The sequence below is a fragment of the Scylla paramamosain genome, chromosome 15 (genome assembly GCF_035594125.1).
Source record: "Scylla paramamosain isolate STU-SP2022 chromosome 15, ASM3559412v1, whole genome shotgun sequence".
NCBI lineage: Eukaryota > Metazoa > Arthropoda > Malacostraca > Decapoda > Portunidae > Scylla > Scylla paramamosain.
Genome location: NC_087165.1, coordinates 15,144,869 through 15,163,511, shown reverse-complemented (window position 1 = coordinate 15,163,511; position 18,643 = coordinate 15,144,869). Strand labels below are relative to the sequence as shown.

General features: G+C 47.1%; 1 protein-coding gene across 1 annotated transcript in view; it reads left to right on the top strand.

Annotated features, from left to right (window-relative positions):
* LOC135107509 (cell surface glycoprotein 1-like) overlaps positions 1-18,643 on the top strand; it is a 197,507-nt gene that overhangs the window by 46,346 nt on the left and 132,518 nt on the right. The gene's annotated exons all lie outside the window — the stretch shown is intronic.

Genomic DNA, 18,643 nt, shown 5'->3' with positions numbered 1-18,643 from the left:
AGAGAGAGAGAGAGAGAGAGAGTAATCAATGAAGATTACGCTACGCACAATGCCAACACGCCGCGTGCCTTGTCACCACCTCACGCGGGAATGGCAGTGCCCCGCGGTGCTTGTAATGGCGTCCCGGCGATGCAGCAATTTTTTCAAGTCCCCGCGTTACCGCCGCTAGCCCAGCGGGGGACACCTGCCTGACGATGCTACACGCCCATAATTACCGTCCGCGGCCAGCCTATAAATCTGAGCGTGTCTGGGCAGAATGAAGGGCGGGCGGTGCTTGGCTGTATTACAATGGTGGTTCGCCAGGCCTCTCATGTTTCTGTAAACTGGTCAAAACATTATCTGATTCCCCGCGAGGTAATTACACTGGCAGTCGCTGCGGTGAGTTAAACCTACCGGCCAGGACACAAGGCAGGGCTGGGGCGAGGACCGGGCATCCGCCCCCTACCTGTCAGGGGCCTGAAGCCGAGTGGGCGTCTGGTGCGTGGCTCTGATGGAGTGACTGCGACCACGGAATGTAATTTGGTCTTGACGCTTTCTTCCCCACAACATTTATTGTCCGTTGAATCTTTTTATAGCGTCTGCCTTTCTCACTTTCTCTCGTGCAATAAACGTCAGCTCAGTGATTTTATTCCTTCGTGAAGCAAGATTAGAGGGCGGGTCGTTGTTTTTAGAATATTGTGTCGTAGCCGAAACCGGTTGTGACTGAAGCTGCCGTGGATGCTGCTAACAGAATGGACAGGGCTTTCCTTCACCACCCCCCCCGCCACCCCACACTCCCGTTCTCGCCTCGCCGAGGCTCAACTCCAGGAATACAAGACGCGGGGAAAACAGTCACAATGTTATTATGACAAGAGAACCCGTGATATTTACCAAGAATGTGTGAGTGCGTGCGGAAAAAGCAGTAGTTTCAAGGGGCCTTCATTGATGCCAGCTGGTGGAGAGGAGGCATGGAGGAGAGGGGGAAGCACTTGCAGCCTCCAGACCTCGTGTTGACATTTCGTTTTTAACTTAATTACCTTTTTTTCCGTCTGGTAAGAAAGCGGAAGACGTTATTCAAAGCGGTTTTTATGTTTTGGTGTAATTTGTTTGCGTCGTGGAAATAGGTTAAAGTATAATGAGTAAACTTTCTCTTTTTCCCACCACGCGTCGGAAAGGTGAATTTGCATACATATTAAAAGACCTCCTTTGCTTCTCCGTGTTGATGAATTGTTTGACTTGCTGACTGGCTTTTTGAAGTATTAGTGACGCAGCGCTGATTTCCTTTTTCACACACACACACACACACACACACACACACACACACACACACACACACACACACACACACACACACACACACACACACAGAGAGAGAGAGAGAGAGAGAGAGAGAGAGAGAGAGAGAGAGAGAGAGAGAGAGAGAGAGAGAGAGAGAGAGAGTTCGGGTTTAGCATACCATTCCCTCATCCTTCCTCATCTCGGACACGAAACTCCATGAACGCATCTCGGAGATTTTAATTAATCGCAAAACCTACCAAGACCTTGTCAGTCTCGGCCGCCCGTCAGATGAAGCTTTCTTGATTGTCATTGTTATTATTATTTGCTTCTAAGCCGAGAAAGGAAGTATCGTGTGTGTGTGTGTGTGTGTGTGTGTGTTTGTGTGGATGGGTGGATCGGTGGGTGTGGATGTGGGTGCTATTATAACCACTTCCCTCCACTACACACTGACCTGATAACTACTACAGATACTCCTAACACCAGCACCACCACCACCACCACCATCACCACCATGTATACACCTCGCCACCCTCCCATCCTCCGCCTTTCCAGTCCCGCATCGCACGACCATTACACCTCACCCCTCCATTTATCCTGTCCTTTTCCACCCACTCCTCCTTCGGTCCTTCCCTATTCACCTCCCTCCTCTTCTCCTCTCCTCTCCTCTCCTCACTCCCACGGTCATTCCTCCGTTTCTTTTCATCTAACCCCTTTTCTACTGACTCTCTCTCTCTCTCTCTCTCTCTCTCTCTCTCTCTCTCTCTCTCTCTCTCTCTCTCTCTCTCTCTCTCTCTCTCTGGTTTTCATGTGATTAATTCTTCCGCAAACTCATATTTATCTTCCTTCCTTGTTTTTTTGTTTTTTTTTCTGAACATCTCAAAGTCTTTAATAGTATTTTTTTATCTTATCACACACTCACACACACACACACACACACACACACACACACACACACACACACACACACACACACACACACACACACACACACACACACACACACACACACACACACACACACACACACACACCAACGCCAACACGCCGCCACTTTCTTGTCCTTCCCCAGAGCTGCAACGAAATTTTGGAAAGAAGGAAAATGTCCCGTCTGGGAAACTCTGGTGAAAAAGCAAGGCCATCATCCCCATAACAGTGGTGGTGGTGATGGTGGTGGTGGTGGGCGTCATTTGTGGCCCGTGAGAGAGGTGTGTGTCAGGGGCGGGGCGGGGAAACAGCGGAAAAGGGAGTGGAAGAGGTAAAAGTAGAGGAGGGCGGTGGAGGAAGACACAAGGGGAGAGAGGAGTGGGTGGGAGAGAAAAGTGGAATTCATGGTGAGGAACTGACTAGGTGGAGTGGGATCGTGAGTGTATAAGAGGCATGTGTGTGTGATGGAGGTGAGAGAGGCAGAGGAGAAGGAAATGGAAGGTAAATGGAAAATGCAGAGACGTGTTATGAGCAGGAAAAGAACAGAGGCCAGTGTGAAAGAGAAGCCAAGGGAAGAAGAGAGAATAAAGATGAGTGGAAGGGTTGATGGGCACGAGAAGTATAAGGACGTGAGGAGAAACGACGGACGGGAGGCGTGAGGGGCAGGGGGAGGTAAAAAGGGCGGCTCATCGAACAGGAAACGGATTTAAACCTTGCTTCCTTTTGCTGCTTCTTCGCTCACCTGGCGGAGGCGTCACTCTGCCCCTCCATCAGCATCACCCCGCACTCTCACGCTTCTGAACCTCGCCTTATCTCGGAACACACACACACACACACACACACACACACACACACACACACACACACACACACACACACACACACACACACACACACACACACACACACACACACACACACACACACACACACACACACACACACACACACACCTGAAGTTATTGAGTCATCCCTTGAAATATAAATAGACTACTTATTTAATATATTTCATTCATTCATTCTTTCATTCATTCATTTTTCGTGCCGCTTAGTTTTTGGCTTGGTGATTTTAACCTCTACGATTTAATTTAGTTTTCGTATATTTTTTAGTTATTTTGAGTCTCTCTCTCTCTCTCTCTCTCTCTCTCTCTCTCTCTCTCTCTCTCTCTCTCTCTCTCTCTCTCTCTCTCTCTCTCTCTCTCTCTCTCTCTCTCTCTCTCTCTCTCTCTCTCTCTCTCTCTCTCTCTCTCTCTCTCTTCATCTCCCAACCTCTTTTAATTAACAGAAACATCCAACGCTGCATCAGTCCTTCCTTCCCATCCAACCCTCATCCCTCCCTCGCAGTTTTTACAGCAGGTTATCAACGGAGCAGGACCTTGGGGAACGCCGCCACCCGTGTTATTGTCTTTCCCTTGGCGGTGACCTCAGAATAGTCAGTCTTGTGGTGAATATTTACTCATTTCGCGTGAAGTCATGTTTCTTGCAGGGCGTTGGTGGAAGGGTGGTTTCGAGGGCGCTGCGTCGGAGATGGAGGAGGAAAAGGGAAGGGGAAGGAAGGGTGCCGGTGGGAACAAGGGCGTCCAGGCGTGGGTTTAGTGGGTGGGCGTGCTGCGGGCGGTGGAGAGTTAGGGGTGATTTGGGTTGGGTTTGTGTCTCTCGTGAACTTGTTTAATGTCACGGTGTGTGTGTGTGTGTGTGTGTGTGTGTGTGTGTGTGTGTGTGTGTGTGTGTGTGTGTGTGTGTGTGTGTGTGTGGAGGGCTTTAAGAATGTATGTAGCGCCTGCAGCGTTGGTGCGAGGGAGGGGCTTGTGGTATTAAGGATGAAGGGTAGGTTGGCGTAGCACTGCAGCCTCAATATGTTGGCCTAGATAAATCCATAGCTGTTCACAAAGATGCATAAGTGAGGAAGTTTTGAATATTACATGTACATTGTGGTGTGTAGTACCAAATAAACAGCGAAACTATGTGTGACAATATTTTTCTATTGTTGCTCTGGTTGTGTAAGTAGTTACATAAGAATACCATCACAAGACCAGAAGTTGAAGTTATATAAGGAACCCCCGCATGAAGCACGACTAACCTACGCCTCCCAGCCAAACCCTCACGACCGCATAAAAGAGGCACAAAAGTGTAACTGTTGGGAAGGCAGCACTCCCCGTGAAACGTGAACAGGAGGCAGTTCTGGTGGTTAGGTTTTAAAGCACAACATTTTCTAATGCTTACACGCACACCGCTGACATTACCAGTTTTATGCGCTTGTTATCTTTTGCGTCATCATGTTAAAAACTAAGAAAACTTGATGTAACACACAGGCGTCGCCACGTGTAGGAGACTTTCTGAGGGCGTGAGCGGACAGGCTTTTGGAAGTGATGCTGCAAAGACAGACTAGGGATCCCAAACAGCAATGTATCTTTAGGTCCTCACTAGGCTCCTGGATTCCGCTCCATTACAATATATAATTACAGTGTTAAAGAAAGACTAAATCCAATATGAAATAAATGAAAGGAGGAGTAATTTACGGATAACTGAATTTTTATAGAGGAATGTATAAATGCTTGTTTGTGTGGTGATGTGGTGCGCATATACTGGAGGTGGAAGATGTCCTGGTGTGCTGCCTTGAGAAGTGTTGTTGTGCTGTGATCTGAAGTGCTCGTGGCTTTGAGATAGAGAAACTCTTTGGGAAAAACTGTTGGTGACTTCATTAATTTATTCTTTATGGGAAATGTGTTGGTGTGTTGCTTGAGAAATGCTGTGTTGTGCTGCTGTGTGGTGTTCATTTAGATTTGAAATACGAAAAACCATTGGGTGTGATTTTTCGTGTTTGAATGAAAAGTAAAGCCACAGTGCATCGGAGGAGTGTCCCGTGCACCTGCTCGCCTCCAAGGGAGAGGGTGACGCCCGGGCCTGGGCGTGGGACAATAGGGCGTGTGGCCAAGTGGCCCACATTTTCGTGTGGAACGCCCATGCACTTCCCGGAGGCAGGAAAGGAACGCCTTCCTGTCACACATTGTGTGCTTTCAACCTCAGGCTTTCATTGTAGTTGAGGACAGAATGTATGTGGGCAGAGGGACTCCCGCCGGTGCGCGGCGTGAGGACTGTAATGTCTTGCTCCACTGTACACCTGAGAGAGAGAGAGAGAGAGAGAGAGAGAGAGAGAGAGAGAGATGAAGAAATATGAACGATGGGGGAAGGGGTGCCGGAGCGTGACGAGTGGCAGGATGCTAAGTCGAGGCGGGCAGGAAGAGGGTTGGCCGCGACTGCCGCCGTTGCTCACAAGATTGCCTCGTGGTGGTCATGCGCTTTTTGCACTTGAGTGAAAGCAAGGAGATCGTAAATTGCCGCGTAATTTAGTTAAATTCGAAATATGATATGGTTCTTCCTGAATGTTCATCCATCAAATTGCATGTAATGACACAAGAATGGAGAGCTTTGAGCGTTGCGCAAGGCTCTTGTGGCTGTGGTGGTGACGGCGGCGATGGTGTGTTGTGTTCCCACGGTGCTCCCAGGACGGTTGGAGTTGGGGCTGCCATGACGCAGTTTTGGTTTTGTTTTATGAAGAACCCAAGGATGTAAAACCTGGACAGCTGAGACTGAAGTGACTGCTTGGGTACCGCGATACAGCCAAACCCTAACGGAGCTAATATTTTTATTTCATTTATTTTTTTTGTTAATGAATTTACAATGTGAAAACGCCATTCAGATGATCGACGTAAGTGTTCGGCGTAAAGAGCGCATTGTTACGGAAGAGTAGTGCAGGGGAAGGGGGTGAGGAGGGATCACTTCCTTTGTTTTACTAGTATTTCCTCTTGGGGAGTGAGTCGAGTAAGTCATTTAGTGCGTCATTGGGTCATGTTTCCCCGAAATGTTATGATTACGAAGGATGAGTGTGACCTTGAAGGCCTGGAGGGGAGAGGGCAGGCCAGTATGCAGGACTACTTAGAGGCTGCAATCCTGACACGTCGTCCGTTTTTTTCCCATTATTTCTTCTCTTTTTTCCTTCATCAAGACATTGCCACATTGCGCTCATCTTTTGTGCCGAAACGTAAAGGTCGCGAGTGTGAAGCTTTGAGTCGCCAAGCACACGCTGCAGCAGCCCAGGAGGTGCCGGGGATGGGAGTTGGATTTGCAAAACATGTTTTATATACCTCGCTTTGTTTAATCCTCAGGGTGTGTTGTAAATAATTCCTGGTTTCTCCAAGCAAGCGCGCACGCACATGCACGCACACACACACACACACACACACACACACACACACACACACACACACACACACACACACACACACACACACACACACACACACACACACACACACACACACACGAAAGTGAACAAACCCTTCCCATAATGGTTTGGTGATAATTAGATAAGTTAGGATTGCTTGTAGTAAAGCAATGATGATGGCAATAATTAAGTTGACATTTATACCACTTTTGTATTCTTTGTAGGAGTAAACGAAATATAGCCACCGTTTGATTTTTTACGTCATTAAGAAGCGAATGAAGGACGGGGAAGAAAGGACGTGAAAAATGGGAAGGAACGAGACTTTTGCAAGACCCTTAGTAAAGACGAGCAAAGACGAAAAAAGGGAGGAAAGAAAGGAGGGAAATCCTATACAGTGTGACGAGTCACTAAACAGCCGTTGGGGGTCACTTTCTTGCGAGGAATGTTGGGGAGGAATGTGCGGAAGGGACGGATGGGGGGGAGGTGGGGAGAGGCTAGTGCGTCTATCCAGGAGTCATACCCAGGAGTGGAGCCGCCGACCACTTTTACTTACTTGACTTACGAGTAGTGGAGAGCAGTTAATGAGTGCTGTGGTGAGGGCGGCGAGTGTTGTGGTGGTCAGGTACAGTCCTCGTAAAGTGGAGATAATTCAGTTGCAACATACTGAGGACAGGTTCAGAATGAAAACACAAACACCTTATAGCAGGATCAGGAACAAAATTCATAAATAATTTTGATTACTACTTTATTACAATTCAACATAACCTTCTACTTAACCATTACCATCACCATTACAACTTTTTTTTTCAATTAGAATTTTTTTCAATTAGAAAATTGAACACGAGAACACCATTAGAGTCAAGAGTGGATCTAATAGATAGCACGTTGCCAAGAGGTGAATCATGCAAGGTTAACAGTAAGCTCAGTGGTGACAGAGATGAGCACCACGGCTGAGGCATTCGCTGGGAGTGAGGGTGCTTGTCCCTCGTCCAGTACTTCAAGGTGGTGAGTCTCGTGGGAAGTTTCATTTGGTTTCATTTACTAAGCTTCATTGTTTATATTGTTATCCTCCTCCTTCTCCTGCTCTTCATCAGCATTACCATCATACTGGTTCTTCATTTTTCCTGTCTTTTCTTGTCTTCCTCAGGTTGTCCTATTGCCATGCCAGTTCCTAGTGAAAACGTACTTTGGTGTAGGAGAATATAGACTCCCCAGTAGAGTTAGACGTACCTAGTATTAGTTTTAAGTGAACCCTACTGAAATCTAGTGTATCTCCCCGCCAGCATGTCAAGAGCGTGGCATATCGGCTTCAGCGCCCCGCAAGCTCCCTTTTTTAGTAACAAGATAAACCGGGGGGGATTGACAGAGTGTTTCATGTGTTTTCGTCCATAACCGATATCGGAATTCTGCGGTAAATGGCATGACAGGTATTGCGTGTCTGCGGTAGAATAGTGAGTTTAGACCAGGCCGATAACGTGTACTGACAGCAGGAAGCGACTGTCATGTGCCCACAGCCCTTGATGGACACACGGATAGGACTTTGTTGTGCGTCCCCGCGTGCTCCCCACATTCCTGGCCTTCCCAACACCCCACGCCCCATTCCCAAGTGACGGTGATGAAAAGTACAAGTTAATTCTAGAGGCACCGCATGAACAGAACGTTTTGTCATTCCCTCCCCTTCCCTGACGTGACTTTTAATTTCACATGCACTAGTCCATCGAATAGTTCTCGTATTCCTGCTGCACACACACACACACACACACACACACACACACACACACACACACACACACACACACACACACACACACACACACACACACACACACACACACACACACACACACCGTACCCTGAGGAAGTCTGTTACTCAATTATACTTTCTCTTGTTACATTTTTTTCGAGATTTTGATTGATTCTGGTTCAGGTTTCGTGCTTGGCAACCACGTTTCGCATGCCATTGACTGATTTTCAGTATTTCAGTTGAATTATTGGAGGTTTTCGCTCTGTGGCTTCGTGTTTTCAGGAAAGTGACAAGTGCCGTGACACGAGTGTGAACAAAGGTGTGTCAGCATCTCACGTCAGCACAGGATACTTCCTTGACGCCACGTGGCCTCGTATTCATGGAGGTTCAGGCAAATGAATAATTAGATAAGCAGGTTAATGGATAGATAAGAGTGAAGAGATAGGAAGATTAATCAATAAAACGAATCAGTGTTGTGGTGAAGATTGTTGTGCCGCAATGTTTGTCGGTTCAGCGGCGGTGCCTGGCGCGACACTAGTGGTGAGCCGTGTGCCGCCCCTCCAGTATGGTCCCCGCATCCCAAACACTGCGAGCCGGAACGGGATACATGAATGTCTCTAAATGAAGGAATGCTTGGCGTGATGGAGGATCCCTCATCTCCACGGGGAGGACTTTCTCCGATGGCATGTGTTGTGCCCACCCGGTGGGGGGAAGGGGCTACAGAAGTAGGTAGGTGACGCAGCTCTCACCGCGCTGCCCACGCTCCTGGTATGAACTAGATCGGTGAGGTGCTCACCCCAAACCCCACAACAACCTACACCACATCGTGGGCAGGACTGACTGTGTTACGCTCACCAGCTATTAAAGTTAAAGTCACAAACACTGTCAATCTGCCGTCACATTTCCAAAGAACTGTGTAGTTGAATTTAATTTCGACAAGAGAACGACAATCTTGGCTTTAGGGGCTCTGCTTGTGGCGTCAGGATGCCTTTTCTTTTTTGTTTTCACGTTAACGCTGGTCGTGGGATCCTATAAATCTCTCATAGGCCTTAAACATTCGATGAGTTTCTGCTATTTTTATTTTTTGAGGCAATGTAAGATTCGGCTTGTAAGTGATGATTGCCGCCCAGCAATGTAAATTTATGAATACCCTCACCGTTAGCCGCCAGGCATAGGTACTGATAGAAGTCTCACAAAAGTATCCTTGCCTACAAGAGAGTGTCGAGGAAGAGTGGCGGAGAGGGTCAGGGAGAGTAGCGGAGTGCCAGGGGCAGGATTGGGTTGGTGGGGCGATGAGAGTGAAGTTCCTGCCGCTCTCCCTCGGCCCTCCTGACCCCCTTTTCATTGCGTAGCAGCTTCCTGGCCTCTCCCTTTATCGAACGCCTCCCTTCTGCGCCTCGCCCCTAATGGCAACATGAAGGACTATGTAGGGCTGAGTACTGCGGGAGGATGGAGGGGGATGGGACTGTGTAAGATAGAGGACAGAGGTTGGAGGTGTGTTCTGTTGATTGATAACAAGTAAAGTGTTGGCGTTACATTTCAAGTCGATAGTGATCTGTAATCAGTGGAAGTTTTCATCCAGGAGACTGAAAGGAACCTTAGAATAATCCTGAAACTCATCCATCTTGTACACTGTAGTATATATATTTCCTATGACAGACTGAGTGTTATGTAAATCCAGTAGTCCATGAGTACAACCATTCGATGTAAATATGATAGCGATGTGGAGGCCCGCGCGACCCAGCAGCTCCTGGTTCTAGTGTATCCCGCTGAGCACGACGTGAAGGAATTTGAAGCAGCAGATTCTTCTACAATGCGCGCTGCCTTGGGAGGGACAAAGGCCGCTGAACAGAATCTCAACTGAGGCTGATGCATTTCACGTGCCGCTGAGTGGAAGACGAGGAGAGCACGGTAGGCAGGGTGAAGGGTGGCTGAACTGTTGGCGTGCATGGAGGTGTTGTCGGTGTTCAGGGAAGACGGGCAGGTGGCAGAGAGAGCAGAGGAGACTGAAGGAGGGTGTCAGAGCTGGAGCATCAGTCATAGGAGAGCCTAAAGCCCCGGACATTGTAAAGAATTCCTAGACTCAGAAGAGAAGGTCGGCGTTTGGCTGTCTGTGGCTCCGCGCTGAGTGATCGATTCTTGACTTGTGGTGATTGTTTCGTGTGTGTGTGTGTGTGTGTGTGTGTGTGTGTGTGTGTGTGTGTGTGTGTGTGTGTGTGTGTGTGTGTGTGTGTGAGTGAGTGAAAAGTCGTAAGAAAGCCATTTAAATTACTTTTTTCTTTTTATCATTACACGGATTTGTTTCGGCGAGATGACAAAAGTTAAAGGCGAAGAATCTCTCTGAACAAGTATTCCTTATCACTCGTAGTAGTAAGGGGAGCACGATCCAGTAACAGTCACCTTTCTCTCTCTCTCTCTCTCTCTCTCTCTCTCTCTCTCTCTCTCTCTCTCTCTCTCTCTCTCTCTCTCTCTCTCTCTCTCTCTCTCTCTCTCTCTCTCCTCTCTCTCTCTCTCTCTCTCTCTCTCTCTCTCTCTCTCTCTCTCTCTCTCTCCTAGCCGAGTCAGCTTGTGTTGTGTCCTATCATAGGCCTGAGGAGCTACCCTTGCCTAAGCCTTTAAGATCGCGCAGGTGTGGCCGTCTGTGTTATACTAATGCAAGGTGGTTCCTCCGTGGCGGCCAAGCAGGTGTGTGTGTGTGTATGTGTGTGTGTGTGTGTGTGTGTGTGTGTGTGTGTGTGTGTGTGTGTGTGTGTGTGTGTGTGTGTGTGTGTGGAGGTGGAGGCGCAGTGCAGGGTTTGGCAAGGGGACTGTTGAGGTATTCGTGGTATGTGGATGTTGTAAAATGTGTTAAAAAGGAAAGCCGGATGATGTGATTAAAGCGGTAAGTGACCCGTGCTGTCCTCAGTGGTGGGTGGGTAGGGGAAGCTGTTGAACTGGGGTTAGGTGAGGTTAGGTTAGTTTGGAATTGGACTAGATTGGGTAATAATAGATCAGAGTACAGTATATTACATTAATTTACACGATATCAGGTTATTCATCCTAATCTAGTCAAATTTGATGTTGCCTAACCCGACCCAGTTCATTTTGTCCTGTCCTAACCCATCCTACCCTACCCCTTGTGAAATTGGCGTGGCTGACCTTCATGTGATTTATTAGCTGCGTCGTATTGCTGGTATGAATGTTGCAGTAACTCGTGTGCCTGAATGGGAGGAATCTTATCAGGCATGTGTCATCGCCGCAACTCTCCAGCTTAGGTTGTCACTGCCCAGTTTGCGTGTGCCTCCCTCAGACCTAAGAGTACTACAGTAGGAGGCTGCCAGAAAATATTTTGTCCATACATAACTTAATCTTCCCTGTCAGTATAATACCTCCTTCCCGTCGCTCTCCGTCACCCCTCACCTCCGTCACTCACTCGCCGGCCTCCTCTCGTCCCTCTCTACTCTCGGTGCTCACCTCCTCACATTACTCTGACAAACAAAATTCCAAATGTTCCCACATAATTGAATAACTTTAGTATGCTTATGTTTTTTTTATGATGCATCACGGAAATCAGTCTTTTTACACCTGTCCGTGTCACGCGCAGGTCATCCATTTTGTTTATAAAAGGCGAAGTGGGGATGGAGACAAGAAAGGGTTCCTGTTAGTTCCGCGTTCCTTGTGTCTTTTTACGCTTTCCATACACGATCTTTCTTCCACAACGCTGAGCCAAGCCCAATCCCAGCAGGGGTGGGTCTTGGGGTCACGCCGAGCAAAAAGGTTGATATCTTTTGGGTGGCAGATTCCCGCACTGGTCAACAACAAATAGTACTTTCGCTCCTGCCGCGGCGAGGACAGTTAGCTGCAGAGTATCAGATGCGGCAAGTGTTGAATTCTTTGAAACCTGCCCTTGCACTTGTAATTAGTGCTCCCGGGCTGCCTGAGGTCACCCTGCGCCATACAAGGTAACGCTATTAACTGCCTCTTGGTCTGGAGTGCTACCGATGACTGAGGGACTGGCTGCTTCTCCCCACGCTGGAGCCCATCAACATGCCGACATCTGCGTCAGTATGTGGCATCCGCTGCTACGAGGAGCGACCAACGCAAATATACAATATGTAGCTTTGTGAAAGTGACCTTGGGGAGCATCAGGATTTTAATGACTACTGTATTAGTGTTGAATAATGGAAAACAGTGTGGCGGCGTGCTGATAGTGGACAGTCCTCCTTTTATACATTACATTTTAAGTTTAAAATTTGCAGTACATTATGATTAACTTCTTTCCACAGTTTGGCAACAGTCAAGTAGACTATAACCTTAATAAATGATGATGATGTGCACACTTGACCAAGACACAAGGAAATTCCTGTAGTTGATCTGCCGGGAAGTAACGCTTAATGACAGACTTTCTCCGATTTGAGGAAACTGTAAGTGGTGGCGGTGGTGGAGGGAGCGAGTGAGATGACATTGTTAGCGGTGTTGTGGCGTGGGGGGAGACCGGGGACGGAGGTGGGGGGCGCTTGTCATTCAGTCAGCAGAGAGGACGTGATGTGCAGGCTTGATGGTTAATGGGAAGGAGCTCCCGTGTGGTAACTTTTTTCATACTTCACGTTGCTCAATAGAATGTTATGCATTGAGAAGTTTAATGGAACAGTTACTTATCATGTATGCAGTTATCATTGTTATTTGTGACGTATTTTTGATTTATGTTTCCTTTTTAATATACCTTGATACTTAACATCTCTTATTGTCTTTGTATTAACTGAGCTTTGTCTCCGTCGCTTGATTAATGCCGAACATAAAATCCCCTGCTCAACTTTCAATGGTAACTGTCCGTGGATGCCTCAGCTGAATTAATGAAGTATTGTAGTGCAGGTTGCAGCGAGTCTGGAAGAACTGGCCATCAGAAATAATGAGCTTTAACCTGTCCTCTTGAAGGCACATGCTCTCGTCCGCATTATGAGGAAAAAACTGAAGTAGGAAGGAGACAACTGCGCGGTGTCTCCTTCCCCGCCTTCCACCTTCCACCCTCCACCCTCCACCTTCCACCGTTCACTCTACACTCCTCGACCTCCATCCTTGGACTCTACTTTGGCCTGTATTTAGAAACTCTTTGCTTTCTCACAAGGATTATTTTCAGAGGCCACAGAAATGACAAACGAAATGATAAACCTGGTTCTCAAGATTACTTCTCGTTTCATTAGTGTAGAAATCATATTAATCTGTCACCAGAACTGTAAAACCGCGATATAAACCTTTGTAGCTCCAACTGGAGTCTTGGAGTAGAAGTGTTTCAGAATATGTTCCTTTGCTGCATCTTCCATCCTACATCCACCGCCCTTCACTATGCACTCTCCCTTGTCTCCACCTTGCTGACTACCGCTCTCAGTATTACAGTTAGTGAGGAGATTCAGCCAAACGAGTCGCCATCCAACTTATTGTATTGACTCACCTTGTTGACTTCAGTGATGGATTGCATAAATGGACCGCTTATCTCACAACTGGTTTTTGGTTTTCATTTAGATAACCATTACACTTTCTCGTTCCCTTTGAGAGTAGTGGCGGTCACTGACTTCATTTGATTCCCTCACGGAGAGCATAAGGACTTTCTTTAACACTTGTAGTTGATAATCTCAGCTCGTTCTTTCATTTGTCCGAGGAAATTACTCTTAAGACTAATTTTTTTCCCCCTTTGATGACTGGTAGTATTATCAAGCAGACGTTTTCTCTATCTCTCAGTCTGTAAAGAAGGTTCACCCAGATGAATATGAGTAAAAGCTTGAGTTACTGCACGACAAATTTCTCCATTGGTTTGATGACATGGGCCGTGGTATTTTAATCAGCAAGGGATATTTTAGTATTCCCGAGAGCCCACCTGTTGGAGTGTCGCACCTTATAGATAACCTTGAGTCTCTCCGTAACCTGCTGAATATTGAGTATGTAGAGTGTGACCTGCACGTCCTAGACCTGGCTTGTGTGTGGCTAACTTCCCGTATAGCCTGGCTTATCTCACCCCTTCCCCTTGAGTATGCAGTGCGCTCACACACACACACACACACACACACACACACACACACACACACACACACACACACACACACACACACACACACACACACACACACACATTGTCCTGGAATTTCTGCAGTGGAGAAGAAGTGAAGAATGTGTTTGCTTATCTCAGATTTCACCATTCTGGGCGGAGCCTCCTCGGCCTCCCGCCACACGCCTTCCGAGGCTTTCGCACGCCCCGGGAGGCGGACGTGGCTGCCTGGCAGGAGAGCTAACACTTTTCACCTTCCATGAAGCATTACTTTCCCTCATCCACCCGTGATCGCCCCCTTACCTTTACGCGTGGCCGTGCAGCCAGCAAAACCCAGACTCACCTGTGGCGCATTCGCTCAAAACGAAAGGATTCTTTTGCTGAGATTTTTCGCTACTTCTGTGCGTGTGTGGAGAAAATATATTGATTGATTGATGGTTAAGTAAAAAGGAGGAAAGAGTAGAGGCATCCTGTCCTGCCATGTCACCTTTTTTGCCGCACTAACAAATTTCAACTATTCACTACTATGGTAAAAACTTGGATTCTCTCTCTCTCTCTCTCTCTCTCTCTCTCTCTCTCTCTCTCTCTCTCTCTCTCTCTCTCTCTCTCTCTCTCTCTCTCTCTCTCTCTCTCTCTCTCTCTCTCTCTCTCTCTCTCTCTCTCTCTCTCTCTCTCTCTCTCTCTCTCTCTCTCTCTCTCTCTCTCTCTCTCTCTCTCTCTCTCTCTCTCTCCTGTGACATGAGTGTCGGCGTATAATTTTCAGCCGTGCTTCAAGTATTTGTGCTGCCCATACTCGCGGGATTGCCTCACTGAACACAGCAGACTCCTCGTGTCCTCATTCAGAGTTCAGTGCTTGGGTTCGCCTCAGGTGCAGTGTCTCACCAGGAGCAAGATAGTTACCATAGATCAGTCACTTCACGTCAGATGTTTTTCTGTGTGGAGTGAGCGGAGTGAACTCTGGCTTGGAGAAAGTCCCTTGCCAGCTGCCGCTCCGTGGATGTGTCCTACAATGCAAGGTAATGGACGACGCCTGACGGGCACGCTCTTGTCGCGGTCAAGCTGGAATAACGCCTCCTGTGGGATGTGGGTCCCATTTACTCTTTCTCTAATGGAGGGGAAAGTCTACCGATTCTAACTTCACCATTTTTATAAGAGACTTCCAGTGTCTTTCCAGCATTGAGATGAGTCCTGCTTTTCGGTTCAAAATGAGCCATGCATGAGGTTTTGATGACCGTAATTGTAGCTCGAGGAAGGAGGAGAGTTGAGAGGCGAGACCTCGACACACTCTCTCAAGACTGCCCTCCATGAGTGACTTTTCAATTTGCGGACCTTGAATTTTAAGCAGGTGTCCCCGTGACTCCCGGCGCGGGGCGTGACGGCGGCGACGCGTGGGACTGATGGCCATATTGTGTGGTGGACGGGGTGACGTGGTTCCCACGCCCCTGTATGTGTGTGTGTGTGTGTGTGTGTGTGTGTGTGTGTGTGTGTGTGTGTGTGTGTGTGTGTGTGTGAGCGAGCGCGTACGCATATCCACACATAAAGGTGTGTGGCTCGGTTTTTGGAAAATATTTGTGTAACTTTTCTTAGATAATTGCTTCCAAAATCCAAAAACAAGAAACACCAAGACGACGTTGTCGTTGCGGGATGCTCTCCTCAGCAATTACTTTGTATTACCACCAGACAGCCTGTTGTCGTACTGTGTAATACCCGCCAATTGACACCCACACTCGACCACGTATAGAGATGTTGAGTGATTGCTGGACCTGAATACATGTGATGTTATTGTTAGGCACTGACCAATTTTGGTGTTCGTGTTTGTGTGCCGATCTTATATCGGAAGGTGGCGTGGATCCCACCATCGCCATGCGCACAAATCCGAAAACACAGTGACTCAGAATGCCGGCACTGAGGTCCCGTCCAGATTTTCGAGGCTTCGAAATCAACCCTCTCATGGAGTTCTATCGCAGAGGCTGTGACTCTTGATCTCATGGATGTCAGTCCGAGCCTCGTCACGTAGAGGGGCGCCTTGACCCTAACTGTTTAATCCCGTGGAAACCCCCTTGATCATAGCAGGAAAGCGCGTGGGTGGAAAAAATGATTGCTGAAAAAAGGCTTACAAGACAAGTTTTCCAAAACTTGTTGGCGGTGCATTGGCCGCTGTCTTTGATTTTCCTGTTTACTCGCTGTCAAGTCCCATCAAAGCACCTTGCGAGTACCTGTCACTCTTGCCTCTGTCAGTCGGCAGCGTTACTTCATTCTCTTATATTGCCACTATTATTTTTGCCTAAGATACGTAGGTATGTGCACATACACATTTCGTAAATTCACTACGTTAGTTATAATGTGTTCACTGTATAACCTAGTCCTCCATCATATGGGGGAATGCCAGTCAGTCATGGCATGGTGCCGCAGGACGAAGAGGCCGGTGTGGTGTGTAGGCAGATCGCGGGGCCGTGCAGGACGCAGCGTGGCAGGTGGCGCCATCAAGAATGTGAGGTTGGTGGAGGGGCGGGCAGGATGGCAGGGTTCCATTGGTCTAAACCTTTCTCCATATCCAGCATCAGCATCACCAGGGACCTCCCGCTCTTTATTACCTTTCATCAGAATTCCTTATTTGAATTACGATGGCGTTGTTTTGTTTTCTTTGCCAGGTCTGGCACTTTTTCTCATGAACGTCGCATTTCGTCTTAACCAAAGCATTACGTATTTTTTACATGACTTGATACGTGAAGGGAAAGTTACGTCGCCGAACACTTGATCCTTTGCTGCGGCGGTGAGGCGAGGAGGGACGTGTGAAAGCCTCAGCCCAGTGTACAAAAAGTCTTTAGAATGTTTTAGGAATAGGCTGAGTGTCTGAGTGAGCGATGAGCCTCGTCCGGGGAGGAAGTTGCGGGACTAATGACCTGCGACTGGCCGGAAGACAGACGCGATAAAAATAATGCAAATTTGGGTCGACTTTATCAAGGCCGAAGAAAAAAGATGATCCGTATTTGTCAGGACTACACATAAACAGTAGTCCGTTTAAAGCACTCTTTTGATCCCAGTCACAAGAACGGGATTCAAATATGCGAACTGTTATTCTGAAGAAAGAAAAAAGAAAAAGAACATACAACGAAAAACGAGAGAAAGCGTCACTTTCTGTAAGGAAAACGGAGGAAAGTCAATAGTGATCGTGGAGGCGAATGTCACCCCTCCCTCCCCTTCCTTCCTCCCCCTGACAGCGGTCGTGGCTCCCGGGCTGCGTCACCAGGAAGCCGCTCACCAAAGATCTTATCTAGCATTACATCGCCTCCCAAAGCTAATTCATGGCTACCTGTGTTGTCAGGCTTAGGTTTGTCTGGTTTTCTTGATTTTCATCTGTCTTTATGTCTTCGATTTCCATATTAACTTTGTCACATTCCGTTGGAGCACCGAATTCCCGCCATTCTTTCTTCTGTTGTATTGTATATTGCACCTTAATTGTATATACTTGTATTTCCGTAATTAATAATCACAAGAGATATATATATATATATATATATATATATATATATATATATATATATATATATATATATATATATATATATATATATATATATATATATATATATATATATATATATATATATATATATATATATATATATATATATATATATATATATATATATATATATATATATATATATATATATATATATATATATATATATATATATATATATATGTATCTTTGAATGCTCAAGAAAAGGTAGCCAGAGGATATACAGCTCCTTACAAAAGTTGCTGGCTGAGACAGTCATCAGCACGACCTTAAATCACTCGTACATAGCTGCTGCTCAGAGCCATATGTTTGACCCGAGACACGAGAGGCATCACCTCAGCGTGAGAGAACACCGACGTGCTTGAAATGCTGCGCTCACCAGCTGTGCTGTGTAACTTTCATCCCTTCGTGTTGCTCTGTGAAGTAAAACAAGATTCCTGATATGCGGGACTTCGGAAGACACTAAGTAGGATAAGGAGCCAGTATGTTCTGTACTATGTTACCAGATTGTGGTTTAAATATTGGGTATCTTCACCTGCCTTGTGATCACGCTGCTCAGGTCACCAGAGGATCACCATCACCACAGACATGTTTAATGCTCAGTGTGTTGGCGTGTGTTGGGGGGCGGGGGTCTGGCGAATGCTCGGTGTGCTTTCCGCACTGGCTGTTGGCACGAAAAGGCCGGCGATGAGGCCCCAGCAGTGGGTGATGTAGGCTACAGCAAGCAGGCGTACTCATGGTGGAGAGGGGCACTACACGGGATGTGCCTCACGACCAACAGGACCTGATCCTGGAGTACAGCCGCGGGCGAGGCGTGGCTGGCTAACCTCTGTGGTGTTGTCTTGGTGAATGAAAATTATTATATTCGAATGAAATTGACAAACTTATTTGATACGTTTTATTAATCTATTTGTCCTTTGGCAAGGTATTTCATGAGCGTGTTCTTAA